Source organism: Notolepis coatsorum (genome assembly GCF_963971535.1).
Source record: "Notolepis coatsorum genome assembly, chromosome: 10".
Classification (NCBI taxonomy): domain Eukaryota; kingdom Metazoa; phylum Chordata; class Actinopteri; order Aulopiformes; family Paralepididae; genus Notolepis; species Notolepis coatsorum.
In genome coordinates, this window is record NC_140174.1 from 95,199,191 (window position 1) to 95,219,846 (window position 20,656).

Genomic DNA, 20,656 nt, shown 5'->3' on the forward strand with positions numbered 1-20,656 from the left:
AAAGAAGGGGAACTTCTCCATGTTAAATAGGGCTGGCGAGGGATGGTAAATTATGAATTTAACCCCGGCGATCAAAGTGCACTAGGAGTTCACTACTCAAGTTATTGGAGGGCAGCTACACCCCAGCTAAATGGGTCTTAAGTAGGGATGCTTGATATTGGCTTTTTTACCGATACCAATATACCGATATTGTCCAACTCTTAATTTCCGATACCGATATCAACCGATATCAACCGATACCGACATATGCAGGGTTTCCTCCCCCAAGAAACTGAATAATTTCAGGTAATTAACATTACATATCTCTTGTTGTGGAATTAACACAACATTATGCATATTTTTGACAATAAATAAAATCAGAATTTGTTCTTACTTGCTTGCCTGGGTAAATAAAGGTTATAGAAATGTAATTTTTTATTTTTTTTGTTTGAAAACCGATACCGATATTTTCCGATATCACATTTTAATGCCGTCGGCCGATAATATCGGAAGGCCGATCATATCGGACATCCCTAGTCTTAAGGCATAAGTGCTCCCAATCCTCTGAGTTGTTTTGTATTCATGGTCCTGCAGCTAGCCAGGCATCCACAGCTAACCCAGCCCCTACTGTTAGCTTAGCCTCTGCAGCTAGCCAGGCCTCCCCAGCTAGCACAGTCCCCACTGCTAGCTTAGGATATGCAGCTAGCCAGGCTTCCAAAGATAACCCAGACCCCACTGCTAGCTTAGCCTCTGCAGCTAGCCAGGCCCTCCCAGCTAACATTGTTCCTGCAGCTAGTCAGGCCTCCCCAGTTAGCACAGTTCCCACTGCTAGCTTAGGCTCTGTAGCTAGCCAGGTTCAACCAACTAGCATTTCCCCCACAGTGAGTCCAGGCCCCACAGTTAGCCTAGCTCCCGCAGCTCGCAGACCTCCGAGAGTTAGCAAGGCTCGGAGGTCTAGCGAGGCTCACTGTGTATTGCTGACAAGGCCTCCACAGCTGGTCCAGCTTCAACGCCCAGCTCAGTCTCTACACCTGGTCCGGCTGCCGCCACTCCATTTCCAGCCTCCACGCCACACCTCGTCGCCTCAACTGGTCCGGCCTCCACGCCCAGCCCAGCCTCTATGCCTGGATCCGGCTGCTACGCCGGTCCCTGGCTCCTTGACTGGTCCTGGCTTCCCCTCTGTGATGAAAACCTGTGATGAAAACAAACCTGAAAATAATGTGTATTTAAGCATTACATCACGCGCAGGAGTGGTTTGTGAAAATTAAACCATGCCTAGGGGTGGTCGTTAGACCCCCCTAGGCATGGTTTAATTTTCACAAACCACGACTACAAGTGGTGTAATGCTTTTATACAACTGCCACATTCATCCAACCTTATTGCTATACAATAAACACACATTAATTGAAGATTTATTGAGAACACCATCCGCCAGAAAAAGTAGTTCCCACAACAACAAAAAAGAGAAGTTGCCTCCATGTGGAAGCAGCTCCGAAGTGCATCCAACTGTTCTCAGTAGGACATCCAACAAACTAACACATCCAACTGTAGGCATCCAACAAACTAAGACATCCAACTGTCTTCCACCTAGGCATCCAACAAACTAAGACATCCAACTGTAGGCATCCAACAAACTAAGACATCCAACTGTCTTCCACCTAGGCATCCAACAAACTAACACATCCAACTTTTCTTTAGTTTTGAACCTACTCTCTATATAACTTCATTCTTAGATGCTTCTATAGAAAGTAGGTAAAACAAATTAAAAAAAGTTTTCTTTGTCCTATAGGGAAAAAAGGTTTTCTTTGTCCTATAGGGAAAAAAGTTTTCTTCGCCCTAAATTATTATATATTTTTTTAAACCTACTTTCTATAGAAGCAGATTGAAAATTATGTAAAAAAATCAATCAATCAATCAATTCACGCGATTTTTATTTTGTTCCACAATGACTCATGACCCATCAATTACATCATCCAACATTGTTTAAGCAACTAAGACATTTGCCGTGACAGAATCGTTTTCCATTTAGTCGTTATGACGCTATCAACATATCCATTCAGTCCACCCTCACTTAAAACAGCGCACCTCCCAGTTCCCTCTATAGAAAGAAAAGAAAAATTAAAAAAAAATTGCAATTAATCAATCAATCAATCAATTCGCGCGATTTTTATTTTGATCCACAATGACTCATGACTCATCAATTACATCATCCAACATTGTTTAAAGGACTAAGACATTCGCCGTGACAGAATCGGTTTTTATTTAGTCGTTATGACGCTATCAACATATCCATTTGTAAAGATTATTGTCCGCCATCTTGTTTTTTCCTACAAAGTCGCACGGCGGAGTGATAGTAATTCGGTTGTGGGCGGGTCCTGGGACCAAGAGCGTGGGATTATGAAAAATAAATATGTGTAAATTGACTGTTTCAGCCAATCAGAATCGAGAAATTTGCATGCCGTTGTATAACTCCTCTTACGGAATGGGGCTAGAGGATGAACACAAATATTGTGAAAACATAAATCAATTCAAATCTAGACAAAAAAAATCTATTTTCGATAGGTACAGAAGGGAAGAAGAGCTTTAATAGCATATTAACACTTTAACTGCCGGAAGACGCTTTTAGGCGTCCTTCCCCGCCATGCTCAAGTTGCCGAGGACGCCGTAACTCGTATTTGATATCAATATTTAAAAAATCTGTGATCGAAATCATATTTTCTTTCCGGAGCCCTGAGATGTACTGGTGAGCTCCCATCAACTGTTTAACGGTTCGAGAGCGCCATCTGGTGGCCGATCGGCAGATCGGCCAAGAGGGAGGGGCTCGCCAAACAGGAAGTGCTCATCCTATGTGCTCCGGGCACTCGCGATCGGTAGCCGGACTCCATCTCAACACACTGGATGATCAATCGCTCGCCCTAACTCAATAAACAACGTTATTTGGACGTATATAGTATTATACAACCTGGAAATGGTTCATCCGGATAAACATCCCATAATCGAAAACGGTCTACACCACGCTGATCGTCCAACGGCGCGAGGAAGATACGGTAAGATTCAGCGTTATTTTTGAACGTGTTCGATATAAACTGCTCTGATGAACATATGACCCACACTAGATGAATGATATAACGCTGCCCACAGAATTATAAACGATCCCCCGCCCATCCGGTCATCATCAGATGATACGTAGAAACTTCTAGAAGTACGTCCAATTGAAATTTTTTATATCGCGCCGATTGCCATCAAACTGTATTTCATCATCAATATAATGCATTTGGGGCTATAGATCACGTTCTGGAGAAAGCTGCAGAAAGAGATGAAAACATACTTATACATTAGACCATATTTTACTATAAATATGTGAATGAAAAAGTTTAACGTTGCTACACAATGAACAATACATATAGGACTTTGAATGGGCCATAATAATGGCAATTTAGCAATAGAATTTAAAAAGTTATAGCCCTGCAAAGAAGGGGTACTTATCCATAGACAAATAGAGCTGGCAACCTATGGTATATCATGAATTTAGCCTTAGGCAATCAAAGTGTTAATAAAAAATACATATGATACTGTATTGTACGTTATATCATATTACATTATATAATCATATTATAATTAATTTGTATATTATATGAAACTATATTTACACTATATACTATTATATTATGGTACTATATTATATTGTATATATATCATGTACTATATATCATATCACATTATATAGTATGTGTTGTATACACTATTATGTACTATATACTATTATATATACTATTATATACTGCAGGTACTGTATACTGTAATGTGTACTGTAATGTGTACTATATGTGTGTACTGTAATGTGTACTATATTTATTTAATTAATTAATTAATTTATGTATTGATTTATTTTATTTAGACATAAACATATACAGATCACATGAGTATTTGCTTTGTCAGGGATAGAAACGAAAACTCCAGGACTTATTTCCATCGTTGTCCCTGGTGTCAAAGGATGCTTGGTTCATACACATACCACTCATTACAGTAATATTCCACAATCATTACATTTGATAGTAATAATGGCACACAGTCAGAAATTCACCAACATGCGCATTTGTTGAGACATGCAGGACTAGCCTTGAGACAGACGTATGCGTATTCCCACTGCCGTGTTTAGCACGGAGCACCCTGGGGGGGGGGGGGTGGTAGGAGGGGGGTGGGTGGGGCTGACTACAATGCCGTCAGCTGGGGGATCGGGGTAGGAGCGGGGTGGGTGGGGCTATGACTACAATGCCGTCTGGGGGATGGGACTGGAGGGGGGGGGGGGGTGCGCAAGCCAAGTCCTGGGTGGGGTAGGTAGGGGTGCTGGAGTGGGCTGGGGAAAATGAACGCCATGTACCGTCCTTATCTTCTCGACTCCCAACTTGACCTTGTGAATTCCACTGTCTGCAGCAGAGTTGAGACGGGGGGGGGTGCAGCAGGCAGCATTGAAATGCTTCCAGAATGCCTCAATTAGATTTAAACACGATTTGTCATGCTTTTAATCTCCTGCACGATCCCCAGCATGACCTGTGATCTCGATTGTTCATCCGAATGATATACAGCGAGTATATCAGTTCCATGTGGGAGACTTCCATCCTGGATACAGCCACCTCCAGACGGTTTACGTCTTTCCAAATTATTGTTATACAAAACCATATCCAGATGGCGATCGCTCCCATTCCGATCAGCATGAACGCGAAGATGTACAAATCCTCTACGTCCTCAATCTCAAGAGGAAAGAGGCAGATCGAATTCCACTTTCACCAGCTGTCGATAGAAAAACCTGATTGGAATGTTCCAATTGAGCATAGCGGATCAGCCGCGTTCTGCTTCCTTGAAGAAAATATGCGATTGATCGCTGCAAATGACCAGCTTACTAGATCCATATTGTAGTTTGAGTAGGGAGTTGAATCCGTTGAAGAAGGTAGAGTCCACACGTCAAGACTGGCTTCAGGGAGGCAGTGAGGGCCGGCGATAGGAACAACCTTGAAGGTATAGGGAGAGAGGAAAGAAATGTGACTATGTACTATGTATGTATGTAAATGTAAAAAAAATTAAGAAAAAAAACTAAACGTAAGTCTTCAGGGGTAGGGCCCGACAAGCCTAGTGCTTCTCTAGCCCTTTTCGGACAATTGGACAATGCTGCAATAGCAGCTGGTAAAACGTTGCCGATTTATGGAATGACCATTGTTATGTGTCCAAAACCCGAAATACAAAATAACTGAACTATATAAATGCACCATTTTATATAAATGCACCATTTACATCATCTTGTGGTAAGGAACCGAGGCCAGCAGCTTATTTCCAGGCACGGCACACCAGTCCTGAGCCCCTGGATCCGGCCTTGAACCTGCGTAAAAAGGAAGATCTGGTCAGACCCTTTACACTTGACAAGTTCTCATGTTTGAACACAAAAACTCCAGATCCTGGTGCGTCTGCTCCCTAAAATATTCCCCTACCATAGCATCGGTTACCGGTGCTTGAGTGGGGGAACAGGGAGCTTAACCTCACAGGCTGTGCCCGCAACCTTGATGAGGTCTATCCATCTTCTTTAAGTTGCTGGGTCTTTCTCGGTCGCTCTTCGTCAGCTAGAGGCGGTTACGAGCTGCCCTGTTCACGTGAAAGAGCGAGGGAGGGACAGCATGGGCACACTAAAAACAAGATTACAAACATCACAAAACAAACTGGTCAGACTACTGCTTGACCTTACTCCTAGAACCCACCTCACCCCTTCCCACTTTGACAACCTAGGATGGATTAGAGTAGACAACAGAGTACAGCAACTTGCAATGGGCCTGGTCTACAAGATACACTACACCACTAAGGTACCCATGTACATGTTGAAATACTTCCCAAAGGTCAGTGAATACCATGACCACAACACCCGAGGGAGTTCCACAAATCATGTCCAACCCAGATTTGGCTCAAACAAGGGACTAAACACGTTCCGCAATTATGCCACATCAATGTGGAATGCCCTACCCACAGCCGTAAAAAAATGTGAATCACTACCCACCTTCAAAACCAATCTCAAAGAGCACCTACGGAAGGCTGCAATTCGAAACTGGCCCCTGTAAATGTCTGAACCCCCCTCCCACCCACCCACCCCCTCCTAATGTGTTCCCTCCCCCTCGTATGTATATTTACTGTTAGGATCTGTTATGTATACAGTATACAAATATACAGTACTGTATATTTGCATATCTTTTATGTCACAAATGTCATGATTAGATTAGATGATTAGATTAGATTATTATATCTGTATATCTGTATGTTGTGTATGTCATAAATGTCATTATGAATTGAAAATGGGGGACCCTGATGTAAACAAGACGAAAGTCTTTCTCTGGTCTGCATCCCCTTAACAATTGTGTGTATTGAGCTGTAATGTACTGTACCCATTCTGCAATCTGTTAATTAACCTGTTAATCTGTAGACCGTTTTCGCCTAAAGGTACATGCCTAAGTAAATGGAAGATTGCTCCACTTCTGCAACGTCAATTTGCATGTTCTTGGTATCTAGGAACATCTAGGGACCTGGGGGTATGTATTTCCAGTGTCAGAAATATTGTGTCTGTTACTAGGCTGAGTAAATTGTAATGAATGAATAAATAAATTATGATTAATTATGATTAATTATGATTTATGATTTTGATGATGATGATCAAAAATTGATACATTTTATGATAAATGCTCACTGAGCTCATTCACCACCTTATTGAGATCATGTGTACAAAAAATCTAAGCAAATGAACCGCGGGAAGATGATTAAACCGAAGGATTTGTAGATACAGTAATTAATGATAATCGACCTTAATTATAAATTCATATTTGACCTTGAACTTGACCTTGACCTTATTATGGCCAAATCATACATCTATGGATAGGGAAAATGCTCCTCTTTCCAATGGCAGGGTTGAATCTGGATTTAGTCATTGCTTGTTTTTATGAGAATTAGCATTTTCCGCTAAATTTGTATTTCCGATAAAACATATAAAACATTGGTAAAAATGAAAATATACACTTTGACTACTGTTTTTGATAGGGTTATGGTCTTTACTCTTGGCTACAAAACATTGACCTCTTAACATCCAAGGGCCCACATGTGGACGATTCTTTGCCGACCTCTAGTGGCTCCGGTGTGCATTTCTTTTAATACAATATATAGATAGAATTAAAGCCCTATTTGTCGATTGCCCTTTCAGGTGACAAAATCCATTCAGCGGTTCTCGAGTTACATGCCGATAATGTGAGGCGTGCCCCAAAGTATGCAAAAGTACACATTACCACCCCCGACTCCCGGGGCTCTAGCTCCGTCAATCATTTGGCGATCTCGAAAATCTTTGCACAGGGTTGTAGCCAATGAGTGTGGCTTTCCAATGATACCCGATGATATGATAATTGGTGTCTCTATTGATCGATTTATGATAAAGAAAAGCCTTAACCTTAAGGCTTAACAGGTTAAAGTTTTCAATCAATCAATCAATCAACACTGCACCTGGTTATATTCTGTAGGAGGTGGGCGTGGCCCGGTCAGCGCTAGGTGCATGATAGAAAGTTCTTTCAGCGAGCGCCAAGTGGCACGAGAGTAGTCAAACTGGAGCAAGATGCAGCCTATTCACATTCACAGTTTACTTATTTCAACAATATTAGGTGAGTAATAACAAAATGCCATGTGTATATCTCAATTGCTGATGCTGATACTTCAGGTCTCTTTTTCTTTCCTTCTTATGTTCATATTGGCTGTTATGTATTCTACAGTGCTCAAAGTTAGTTGTTTGTACTGAGGAAAGGGTTGCTAGGCAATCCGTGGAGTTTTCAGAGAAAGGTACAAATCTGTGTGTGTGAGATGAGATGAGGACAGAGGGCTGACAGTTGTTGGCTAAGCTGTGTAACAGTCAGTCAAAGCCTACACACCATGCTGGGCTGAGCTGAGTAGCAGGATGACAAGATACTGTTGGATGAGGCGGCTAGTGCCAACAGACAACATAAACAATTTCCTGTGAAATTCACAAACCAGCTAAATAGCTTCTAGCATCCTTGCAAGATTACTTGAGGAAATTATGAAAAGCTCAAATGCATCACACTCAAGTGCTTTCTTCCATCCTTCCTTAAGGCACACGTTGCATGCATACAGTATACTGTATCTGTGATTGACATAATCAGCAAAGCATGGATTGTGTCTTGGAGCTAGACACTTTGATTTGGAACAGGAACGCCATGTCCCCATGTATATGGATCTTTTGCCAAACGCACATTTTATTCCACGATTGGGCCTCTCATCCACACGTAAAGGGTGTTTTCAGAGACATAAACTGAGACTTTCTTAAACGCATTTTAAAGTGAAGATTTTCCCAAATATCCGTTCAGTGGATCCGTGCAGCCACTGTAAACGCATAGTCTAGATAAACGATGACGCCACAGCTCACTACGCATGCTCAGACTGTTGTTCCATCCATGGCAATACAATAGGCGCCCGTAGCCTTGAAGCGCACAGAGGCAATAAGATGGACAGCGCCTGGTGCTGAAATGACAGACAGAAATAGCATGTAGTTTCTTCCCCCTCGAATGTATATATTTTCTCTTATTGATCTCTGCCTCTTAAGCAGTACTGTATATTTGTATATCTTGTATATCATTCATGAATGTCTAGATGTAACAGATTCGGCCATCAGACGCTGCTTGCGTGTAATAGGAGGGATGTATCTGTTATTTAGTTATACTGGACATTTTCGTTTACATAAGTAGATTTCTCGTTTCTGTTTATTTATTAAGTTAATATAAACCGTGTTTCTAACGTTTTTGAGGTTGTTAAACACACGCTTTTGATTTATTTAAGTGGCGAGTGGCGTTTTTTTCGTCCGCTTATTTCTCGAGAAATATCATACAATGTCATGTTGAGACCTTGAGATCACAATATCGCGATTCCGAAACAAAATAAGGCAAGGCATTATCACAAACTGTAGCAAAGATATTTAATGTTTTGCTAAACATGTCTAGTTTTGCGCCCTGCTTCAGTTAAAAGCCAAATTGCGTTAATAGACTCACGACAGAAGAGGTCTGCACCTGATGCGCTCTGATGTTGCGGATAGTTGAGGATGTTGGCATCACGCGTGAGTGGTCCCAGAATGACCTAATAATAACTTAACATTATTAGTTCAATAGTTACTGTACAGGAATTACAGGAATCATTTGAATATGTGAGTTACGTGAATATAGCTTGCCCCGTGGACACAGACATTCATACGCATTAACAGCTCGACATATTTGGTGTAGCACAACTCCCAGTCGACATTCTCCTATGTCTTGGTCGTCTTGTACAGTTACACTCAGCAGCAACTCCACCTCGGCATCTGTCCATACAAAGGAATCACGTTTTGCTGTCTGTTTCGCCATAACTTATTTTTTGAGAGGTTTTTCTGTCACTACAGGATTTCAATTTGTAGTTGCCGGCGCCAATGAAAATCAGCTCACTACGCATGCTCAGACTGTGGTGGGCGGCGGGCCGTAATAATATCTTGCCCGTCAGATTGTTTGGCGAATATTACTTTACTATTTCTCTAATATATATCAGACCGACTATGTCCTAACAGAGACACTACCACCACCTAAAACATCCTTATTACACCTTGTTTTATCCATATAGGCAGTAGCGCTTTGAAGTAATAATAACGTTAGGTTATGACTATAACCAAGTTCTGTTAACACTAGTGGACGCTCAGCGTCTCATTGCATATATCTCGCTTCAGCATATATACACTGAATAAATTTCAAAATGTACCTTTAAATGCCAGCATTCATCTGGCCACACCCCCATCCGCTTACCTATATAAGCAGGGGTGGTGCCACACACTCATCTCCTTCCCAACAAATTTCACCACAATGAAAAATCAAGGGCCGCAGCGGCGTCTAGACGCTGAGCGTCCACTAGTGTTAACAGAACTTGGTTATAGTCATAACCTAACGTTCTGTATCACACTAGCTCCCGCTCAGCATCTCATTGCATAATAGGAGCTGAGCTAGAAGCTCGACAAATACACCCCGCTGAAGGCCCCCCACAACCATCAGAACAGGGAGGGCCGAGCCCCCCCGACCCCCCCTAATGGAGGGCACCCCCCCTATTAGAGGTTTCCCGGGAGGGCGACGGACCGGACCGTGCGAAGAGGCACTCAAGCAACTCAACGCACAGGGTGAGCAGACCGTGGCCTGACCCCACGACTACACACACGCACAACCCGCATGCCACCCGGGAACGAACAGAGGGAACAACCTCGTTACTGCCCCCTAGAATCACGGGGTCAAGGGTAAACCCAACCCCGTGGCAAGGCCGTAGCAGCGGAGCGCGAAGGAAGACCCAGACCCACCAAAGGGACTGGACCCCCTGGAACGGGGGCCCGGAGAAGTCCATGATGCCAGCATCAAGACCCCACCAGGTGGGCACTTAGTGACCCCGCCCCCCACATCGCCAGCGTATTCGGACAAAGGCCCCTCAGCCGAGCGGGCCCTGTCCCCCCAATAGTACACCGCCTGGCACACTGACCCTGCAGAACAGGCAGTCAGCATGGCCGTAAGCACACAAAAAAGGTTAACCAACGGAAGCAGGCAGCGCACCGGGGAAAAACCAGGCAACAGACTGTTAATCCTAGCCTGGAGACTGCGGACGAGACAGGCGCCAGAGGAGACAGCTGAACACAGCCGCCCCGGCGGAAGGGGCGTAAGCTGGCGGTGTTGCATGACCAAGCCTCCATTAAAAAAAACCCACCCAGAGGGGTTGAGGCAGAGAAGGCTGACACGATTGGCAGACGTCATGAACGTGCAGGGGCACCCTCAACCGGTGAACCCGGGAGTTGACACTGCTCCAACACACCAGGGAATCAACCACCTTGGTGTTACTCAATGCGGTGGTTGTTCCTATAACCCCTCAAGAAAAAACTCCAAAACACACCTGCGGGTATACACCGGCTATACCGCAGTACAAGTGTTTCAGTTTTTCAAAAAAGGGTTAACCCAGGCCTACGGGTCGACGAAACATTACTTCGGACCGGGCCCGGCGATACGGGAAGCACAGGGTCACCAGAGGAGGTCAAAGACCACCCCAACAGGCCCCTCTTCGCCATGCGTGAGAGAGGAGCGAAAAAGAATGGAGAACCAGCCCCAAGCACACCGTACTTGGTATTCCCAGGCGGTCTCCCAACCAAGTACTAACCAGGACCAACCTGTGTAGCGGCCGAGATCTGACGAGATCGAGCGTGTACAGGTTGGCATGGCCGTAAGCCATTACGACAGTGCTGAGTAAAAAACGTACCCAACCAGGGTCTCCATAGTGCTTAACCCTGTGACACCCGGACCGACCTGGCATTTTTCCCCCTGAAAAAAGCCCAAGTCCCTCAGGGTACCAGAACAGCAGATCTGCATCCCCGGCGGACAACGGGTTCAACTGATCCGGACCAGCGTGACCAGAACCAGTCCCGTGCCCTAACCACGCTGACATGCCTACTCCAGGAGAAGGGGCAGATATGCATGTTGATCTTAAACATGAAAAGAAGGCGCCACCCAGACGTTCGGGCGAACCGCGCCCGGTGGCCCACCCCCAGGGCGTGAGACCCCTCTACATATGTTCAGATCCATTCCGTCATCATCCCCCAGATATGAACGAGAATCCGTCGATAACCAAACCAGGTCATCGGATTTGGTCGTCGGAAGAGGAAAAACCTCCATCCGAGTTGCTTTATAAAAACGCCGTTTTAACCTCAAGCAACCAAGGCGTGCCAGTCAGTCGCCTGTTTACAGAACACCCCGAGCTAGCACTATACGTGCGTCGGGACACACCCACATCAATGAACAGGCTATTTAGACCTGTCATTGAATCCCCAAGGCGCCCAGGGGAACGACAAGAGGGGTGTGACACTTCCTAACTCCAACTCTTTTTAATAGAAAAGCAGGAAGCACCAACAGTATGTATCCCAGTCTACACAGCCGGGGGTAAACATTTTTCACATTTTTACATCCCACCACCCTCCCATAGGAAGGAGACAGGAATCCCCAGAGAGACTTCCCACGCGAGCTGTACAGATTGAAAAGAATATATTGCACCTTGAGCCATGTAAAAAATTGGTTTTAGGGCTCTCCGGGGAGGAGGCACTGAACCCATACACACTCAATAATCGAATTGAATTGAATACATACACAATAGAGTAGGACTCCTTCTTGAGGGTTACCCTGACCAAGAGAAAAAAGGGGGGAGGAAAGGTTACCAGTTCACCCCTTTACGACCCCACACCCATGATACGATTTAATGACAAAAAGAGAGTATGACACAGTCATAGTCAGCTCCATGAAGCGTCTGACAGCTTCACACAGCGCATGAGCTAACCTGCTATCTGATTTTTACTAAGGAAAAAACACAGAATAGAGAGGGCTCTTCAAGAGCCCCGGCACCAAACTTACACATGTGCTTCTGTGGCCAGTCCAACCCAGTTGTAGGTCACATGACACACACAACCCATCATCACCTACAAAAAATGGCAAAAACACTCTACAGAGGAACGCCGTTTTTCATAATGAGAGAATACATAATTCTCGATTAGTATCGGCCACAGGCCTTGCTAAGCACACACGAAAGCGACCAAACAATCTTTTCTTTTAGGAAAATAAAGTTTCTCCAGCAGTTTTAGCACAACCTCAGCAATCAAGCTAAGAGTTACATCGTATCCCTACCACACAGTGACACAATGTAGTGCAACAACATGTCTGATAGGAGGATGAAGAAGTCCCCAGGGAACCGGGGGGAAACACAATCCTCCTACTTTACCCTTAATACGGCCAGTTAAAACAGGAAAACCTGTTAATATGTGAACACACTGTTCATTGTCATTACAGGCTGAGAAAATAATCATTCTTTACTCATTTGTCACTAAGCATAGCTTTATAGGTTAGTTAACCCCCTTAGTTGTGAGTACACGGTACATATAAACACACATGATGTTTCTCAACACAACAAACCAGATCATTTTCACATCTGTAACAACAACCCGATTTGCATGGAGAAGCTAAATACCAGTGACAAGACAATTCACACATAACTCGCGTCGTATCCTAAATGTAGTGCAGCAACACTCGTTTTGGAAAACATCGTTATTTACAAAACATTTAGAAGGGAAAGCCAGAAGAAGTGTATAAGGTCTGGCCAAACCTTGCCTACCCGGAGCGTAGATCAACGAAGTGCAGTCTCAAGGCACCGTAGTAAACACAGCCGTTCTGTGTTGCCGACCCGGCCAGCGTCGCCGCTCCAACCCGTCGCTACGGTCCCCTTTGTTGACGCAGGCCTCGCCGTCCTGGCCCAGGGCAGGTTCGACGAACATCCTCTGTCAAAGATGACGTCGTAGTCAAGAGTGTTTAAAACATGTTATAATCAAAGCATGTTCAACAGAGTAGCATTAAGCTAACGGCCGCTCCAACCGTCGGTCGCTACCGCCCCTGCCCGCGAGACGCCGAGCGAACGGCGCACGCGACCAGAGGGGAGCTTCGAATCCCCCCCCGCCTCTCCCCGTGAGGGAGAGGGGAGTTGAGAACCGCGGCGGCGTGCGAGGGGCCGGAGCCACCCCGCGCTGGGCCTCGGCCGATAGCAGCAAGCTAACGTTTCCTAGCCTAGCCAGGTAGGCCACCTACTCACCTAGTGATCACAGCAGGCTAGCGCCGCAGCTAACAGCTGACTGGCTAACAGTAGGCCACCACTAGCACGTAAGCTAAGCAGCTATCACCTGAACTTGTACACAATGATATAACACTCACCCAGACAGGCCGCCGTTCTGAAACCCTCCTCACTTTTTAAGAGAAAAGAGAAACAATATGTTAACACAGTTTTACAACGGTGATTTTACCAACACCCGACGGAGCCAGCACAATACCCAACTGGCCTGTGTAGCTGACTTTGAACACAGATCTTCCGCTAATGAACATCTATGCCCATATCTCCTCGTGAGGGAATACTCTCATTTGGATATGAAAGATGGGGCCTAACATGGTGACAGAGAGACATCCACTCGTCCAGAAAACACAGGGATCACCAGTGTTAATGGTCGTGGCCCACTAGTTAAACTATAATGGGCTTCAGATCAAGGTCTTCCGCTGCTGCCTAAGAGGCTGAACAAAAGACCTTAATATGGGGCCGGTGTTCGTAAACATTGTCAGTTAGCCCCCATAGCACTAACAGACAAGTGGAGCCGCAAGCAAAACAGTACTCACCCAACCTGAAACCCACCGCTTCTCACAACAGCGGCGCGTCCTACAGTTCAGCTGTGTCCTGAAAGGTTTCACCCCAACCAACACAGCAAAGAACTGCAGTTGAGAGGCATGCAGCGGCGTGCTCCCAATACGAAAACCGGTGGAGGATTTTAGAATGATCACCATCTTCCAGACACTCCAGTGACGAAGACAATATCGCCGGATTTTCTCGAAAATAGTGAGAGAGAAAATAAAGATATCATCATCATCATCATCATCATCATTTATTTCGTATCTCCTTGTTCTTCCTTTCCTCGTAAACATTGCTCTGGTTCACATCAGCATCTCCCAAGCTCCCCTCTCCTCTCAAGACACAAAGAAACAGAAATATCGTGGCATGGGGATTTAAGCTGCCACACCTGCCCTGGGTCAGGCTAATTAGACCTGGGAGCAGGGGTGGCTGCATGGGTGGCTGCACAGCTGTTGCATGTTGAGGCAATCGATGCGCACAGGTTGAATCTGCTGTCCACGGTCCTCGGACACAATGGGGGAGAAGCTTCTGTTGCGACGGCATCCTACATCTGCTCTGGCTTGGGTACCATATTGCCCACACGTCTTCAATAAAGGTCTGTGTCTGCAGCACCAACATCTCATGTATATAAAGGTCTGTGTCGGAAAGCCCTGTTAAAAGCCACTTAGTGGTGGTTGGCGCGTGACAGGTTCAACTGCCACAATATATACCATGGTGTTGATGAAACGACACAAAGAGGTGTTACCCCCAGCCCAAAGTTCACCCACTGTCACCGCTAGACGGGACAGATTGAATTCACCTGTCTCTCAACTTAATACACAGGTGTCACAGTTTGCCCTGTGGAGTGTGTGTGTGTGTGTGTGTGTGTGTGTGTGTGTGTGTGTGTGTGTGGGGGGGGGGGTTACGGCTGGGAAGACAGTAGCTGTCATGTCCCTGAAGCAGCAGTAAACCACCGCCACCGTTCAGCGTGTGTCTGCCAAGGCTCGGTTTACCCTGCCAGCGCCGGGCTCTGCATCCCAATGAGACGCACGCGGGGAAACAAGCTAACGTTACAGCTTCACCTCCCAGGTATCCTGGGACATGGGTTCAATTAATTCAACAGTGTGGATCAAAAAGACATACATGATCCTCTGATCCTCTATCACTAGTTATGCATAATTACTTTATGTAAAACCGGCTGTGGATGGTGGGTGGGTGGGGGGACGACGATTATAGCATGGTTGGATCAATCTCATCATAAATGGTAAATGGCTGCATTTATATAGCGATTTTATCCAAAGCGTTTTACAATTTTTTGTTCCTCACATTCACCCATTCATTCACACATTCACACACAGGCGGCGGAGGCGACCATGCAAGGTGCCAACCTGCTCATCTGGAGCAATTAGGGGTTAAATGTCTTGCTCAAGCACACATCACACATCACACAGCGGCACGGTGGTGTAGTGGTTAACACTGTCGCCTCACAGCAAGAAGGTCCAGGGTTCGATTCCCGCTTGGGGACCAGGTTTCCATGATGCCAGGTACCCAGGTGGGGTATCTCCCAGGCCTTTCTGTGTGGAGTTTGCATGTTCTCCCCGTGCTCGCAAGGGTTTCCCCCCCAATAAGATAAACCCAATGGAAAAACATGCACAACAATAGATCGCTAACGCTGTGGCGTCCTTGACGAAGACGGACAGGAGCACTTGGATTGGTCCCCTGGCGCGGCTCACGTTGACGCCTGTCTGCTCCCGGCTGCCCTTGGGGGGGAAGGACGACGGGATGGGTTAATCGCAGATACCAATTGCATGCATGCATCGCATGTGTGCCGATTGATGACCTCTGAGCAGGTCCTAAATTATTATATTATTAACACGCTGCCCGGGAGGAGCGGGAATCGAACCGGCCACTGTCGTCCAAGTTACAGTATTTAGATCCGCCGCTAATCGGGTGTTTATGATCTCCCTCTCAATGTCCATAATGCTCCATCTGAAGCATGAGGGTGATCTGCAAAGCCTGGAAGCTTCTGCATGCAGCCAGGAGATGCTCCATCAATTTACACTCACTACATTGATTTACATTTCCTTGACAGAAGGCAGTTCAGGATATTTCTGTAATTTTTTCCATGGCTAAGGGTTGGGCTGCAGGTTTGATTTAATCTCAAATTAGTTGTAATCAGAGATTAGTTGATTTGTTTCAAAAGGAGTAAATCAAGATTTTGAATTAACCGGAGCTGTGTTGCATAATTTAAATGTGTTCCTTGTTTAGTAAATCTTAGTTTGATTAATGATTTTAACCAATATTAAGATAAGATAAGATCAAATAAAATAAGATACAATATTCCTTTATTGATCCCCTTGGGGAAAACAAATCTGAATTAAACCCATTTTAATCACAGTTTAGATCAAGATGATTGTATTTTATTGACAAGAAAAACACTTGTTGGGTGTTTAGGCCAAACAAACAAAAAAGCCATCAAAGAAAAGAAAAAGGCAAAAATAAATATAAATAAAGAAGAAAAGATGCTACTTTGTAACAGTTGGTATGACCTAGCTAAGCAGCCAACAGCTACAGTGTAACATTGTTGGTATGGTATGACCTAGCTAAGCAGCCAACAGCTACAGTGTAACATTGTTGGTATGGTATGACCTAGCTAAGCAGCCAACAGCTACAGTGTAACATTGTTGGTATGGTATGACCTAGTTAACCAGCCAACAGCTACAGTGTAACATTGTTGGTATGGTATGGCCTAGCTAACCAGCCCAACAGCTAGTGTAACATTGTTGGTATGACCTAGCTAACCAGCCCAACAGCTACAGTGTAACATTGTTGGTATGACCTAGCTAACCAGCCAACAGCTACAGTGTAACATTGTTGGTATGACCTAGCTAACCAGCCAACAGCTACAGTGTAACATCGCTCTGCTCTGCTGCCTGGTATTAGCTAGCTATTTAATGTCAACGCATGGCTTGGCAGAGAAGCTCAACTTTCTCCTCTTTTGAGAAATATTCAATTAAATTCAAAACGTTATTATTATGGACTCAGGGTCCATATAAAAGACAGGACAATACATATTAAAAACTGTAGTGCTAAACCTTATATTATACAAATATGATCTAATTTTCCAGACTCCGGCCATCTCTCCCCGACTCTGTAGCAGAGACTCTCATTCACGCTTTCGTCACCTCCCGTCTTGACTATGCAAACTCTGTCCTCATAGGGCTACCCAGCAAAATTATGCTGCCAGGGTTCTCACCCGCACCAAGTCCTGGCACCACATGAACGACCACATCAAACAAGAGGTGGACGCGGGCAAATACTGCGGCATGGTCATGCTGGACCTATAAAAGGCCTTCGACACTGTCAATCACACCATTCTGATTGACAAGCTAAAAGCAATTGGTTTTGATAGTCTATCAGTGAGCTGGATACAATCCTACCTGGAGGGGAGAGAACAGATGGTGGAGGTAAACGGTACCCTACCCCCCCCCCCCTCCCAGTGAGCTGTGGTGTTCCACAAGGAAGCATACTAGGACCGCTACTGTTCCTAATTTATGCAAATGACATGTCGTCAGCTTGTGACTGCAACTTGTTCCTGTTTGCAGACGACTCAGCCCTGCTGGTCTCTGACAAGAACAAGTTACAGGTTGAAAAAACCCTCAGCTCGGAACTAGGCAAAATCTGCATATGGCTCGCTGATAACAAACTATCATTACACATGGGCAAAACAGAGTCCATTCTCTTCGGTTCAAATAACAAACTCAGCAAGACCGACGGTTTCTCAGTTACAGTGGGTGACAATATTGTCACAACAAGGAAAGATGAAATTACCTACCTGGGTTCCATCCTAGAGGCTAATCTTTCCTGTGACAAAATGGCATCCAATGTAATAAAAAAAGTCAACCAACGAACTCGATTCTTGTACCAGATCTCCTCTCTGGTAAACAAGAATACCCTGAAGACTCTGGCAGGAGCACTCATTCAAGGGTACTACGACTATGCTTGCACCTCATGGTACCAAAGCACCTCAAAGGCACTAAAAACCAAATTACAAACATCTCAAAACAAACTAGTCAGACTACTGCTTGACCTGACTCCTAGAACCCACCTCACCCCTGCACACTTTGACAACCTAGGATGGCTTAGAGTAGACGACAGAGTACAGCAACTTGCAATGGGCCTGGTCTACAAGATACACACTACACGACCAAGGTACCCATGTACATGTCAAAATACTTCCCAAAGGTCAGTGAATACCACGATCACAACACCAGAGGGAGCTCCACAAATCATGTTAAACCCAGATTCGGCTCAAACAAGGGACTAAACACGTTTCGCAATTATGCCACATCAATGTGGAACGCCCTACCCAAAGCTGTAAAGGAATGTGAATCACTACCCACTTTCAAAAACACTCTCAAAGAACACCTACGGGAGACTGCAATTCGAAACTGGCCCCTACAAATGTCTAAAACCAGTTGTACAGTAAATGACCAAGTATGGCTTTGTCAGTATTCCAATGTACAGTGTACAGTGTCCCCCACCCACCCCCTACCCAACCCCCCCCCCCCCCCACCTCCAATGTACAGTCCCCCCCCCCCACCCACCAAACCCCACCCCACCTACCCAACCTCCTCCAATGTACAGTTTCTACGTCAAATGTATATACACTCTTTTCTGGACACTTTTTGTATCACAAACAGTACTGTATTTGCAAATCTGATATGTCATAAATGTATAGATGTAGCAGTACTGTCTATCTGTATGTCGTGTGTGTCATATATGTTATGATGAATTGAAAATGGGGGACCCTGATATAAACAAGATGAAAGTCTTTCTCTGGTCTGCATCCCCTTAACAATTGTATGTATTGAGCTGTACTGTACTGTACCCATTCTGCAATCTGTTAATAAACTTTTCAATCAATCAATCAATCAATCAACATCACCCCCACCCCCACCCTCATCCACCTCCACTGGCTTCCAGTCAAGTCCCGCATCAATTTCAAGATCCTCCTCATCACCTACAAAGCCCTTCACTCTCTTGCCCCCCGGTACCTGCCCTCCTCCATCCCTACATCCCACCCCGGAGGCTACGGTCCTCTGACTCCGGTCTCCTCTCCATCCCCACCACCAACATGCGGACTGTTGGTCCCAGAGCCTTCTCTGTGGCCGCACCCACCCTCTGGAACTCACTCCCCCCAAACATCCGTAGTGCTACATCCCTGCACTCCTTCAAATCCCAACTCAAAACCCACCTCTTTTCAAATTTGTAAATGACTGATTTCCTTTTTTTCGTTTTCTTTCTTTCTTTCCTTTTGATTATTATTTTGTTGTTACGTTGTTCCCTGTTCCCCTCCCTTAGCTGCCCCCTCCTGTTAAGCGCCTTGGGTCTCCTGAAAGGCGCTATATACATTTAAGATATTATTATTATTATTATTATTATTATTATTATTATTATTATTATTATTATTATTATTATTATTATTATTATTATTATTATTATTATTATTATTATTATTATTATTATTATTATTATATCTGTATATCTGTATATCTGTATGTTGTGTATGTCATTATGAATTGAAAATGTGGGACCCTGATGTAAACAAGAGGAACGTCTTTCCCTGGTCTACATCCCCATAACAATTGTGTGTATTGAGCTGTACTGTACTGTAACCATTCTGCAATCTGTTAATTAAAGTTTTCAATCAATCAATCAATCAAACAGAGTAATTTACACAGCAAATAAATTATTTTACTTAAGATACACAAGATTTCTTGCAGCCACCTACATCTCACTAGCACACTACACCATCTAAGTCTCATAAGTAATATTCTCATGGCATCATTATAAGACACTTGAAGTTTCTGTAAGCTTGCTTTTATGTAATTTGACCACATGTGTGCAGTATAGACTGGTGTACAATATGCTCTGAACAGGGACATCCTCCCTCCATCTGTACACATAATAAACCTACGTCTGTCATCTTTCATTTGTTCTGTAATAAAATGTCCAAGATATTCGACCCTATTGCAACCACCAAGATTATTATCAGACTATTTGAAATCAGGAAATGTTAGACATTTGTCCTCCCTCTTTGGTTCTACATATCATGACACTATTACTGGCGTTATATTTGACATCATGTTCCACATCATACACAGATACACAGAACATATATATAGAGACCAGCTACTTTGGACTAAAGACCACATGATCATCTGCATACATTATATGGTTCACTAGACTAGAGCATTACCAATCATGCACCCATTACAGACTTTCAATTGCTTGGCCAGATCATCCATATATAGTATAAAAAGAGCTGGGGAAGAAATCCCCCCTTGCTTGATGCCATCTTTCATCATCATTGTAAAATTAAATTGCACTGAGTCTGTCCCTCATCTTTCTCAGAGGA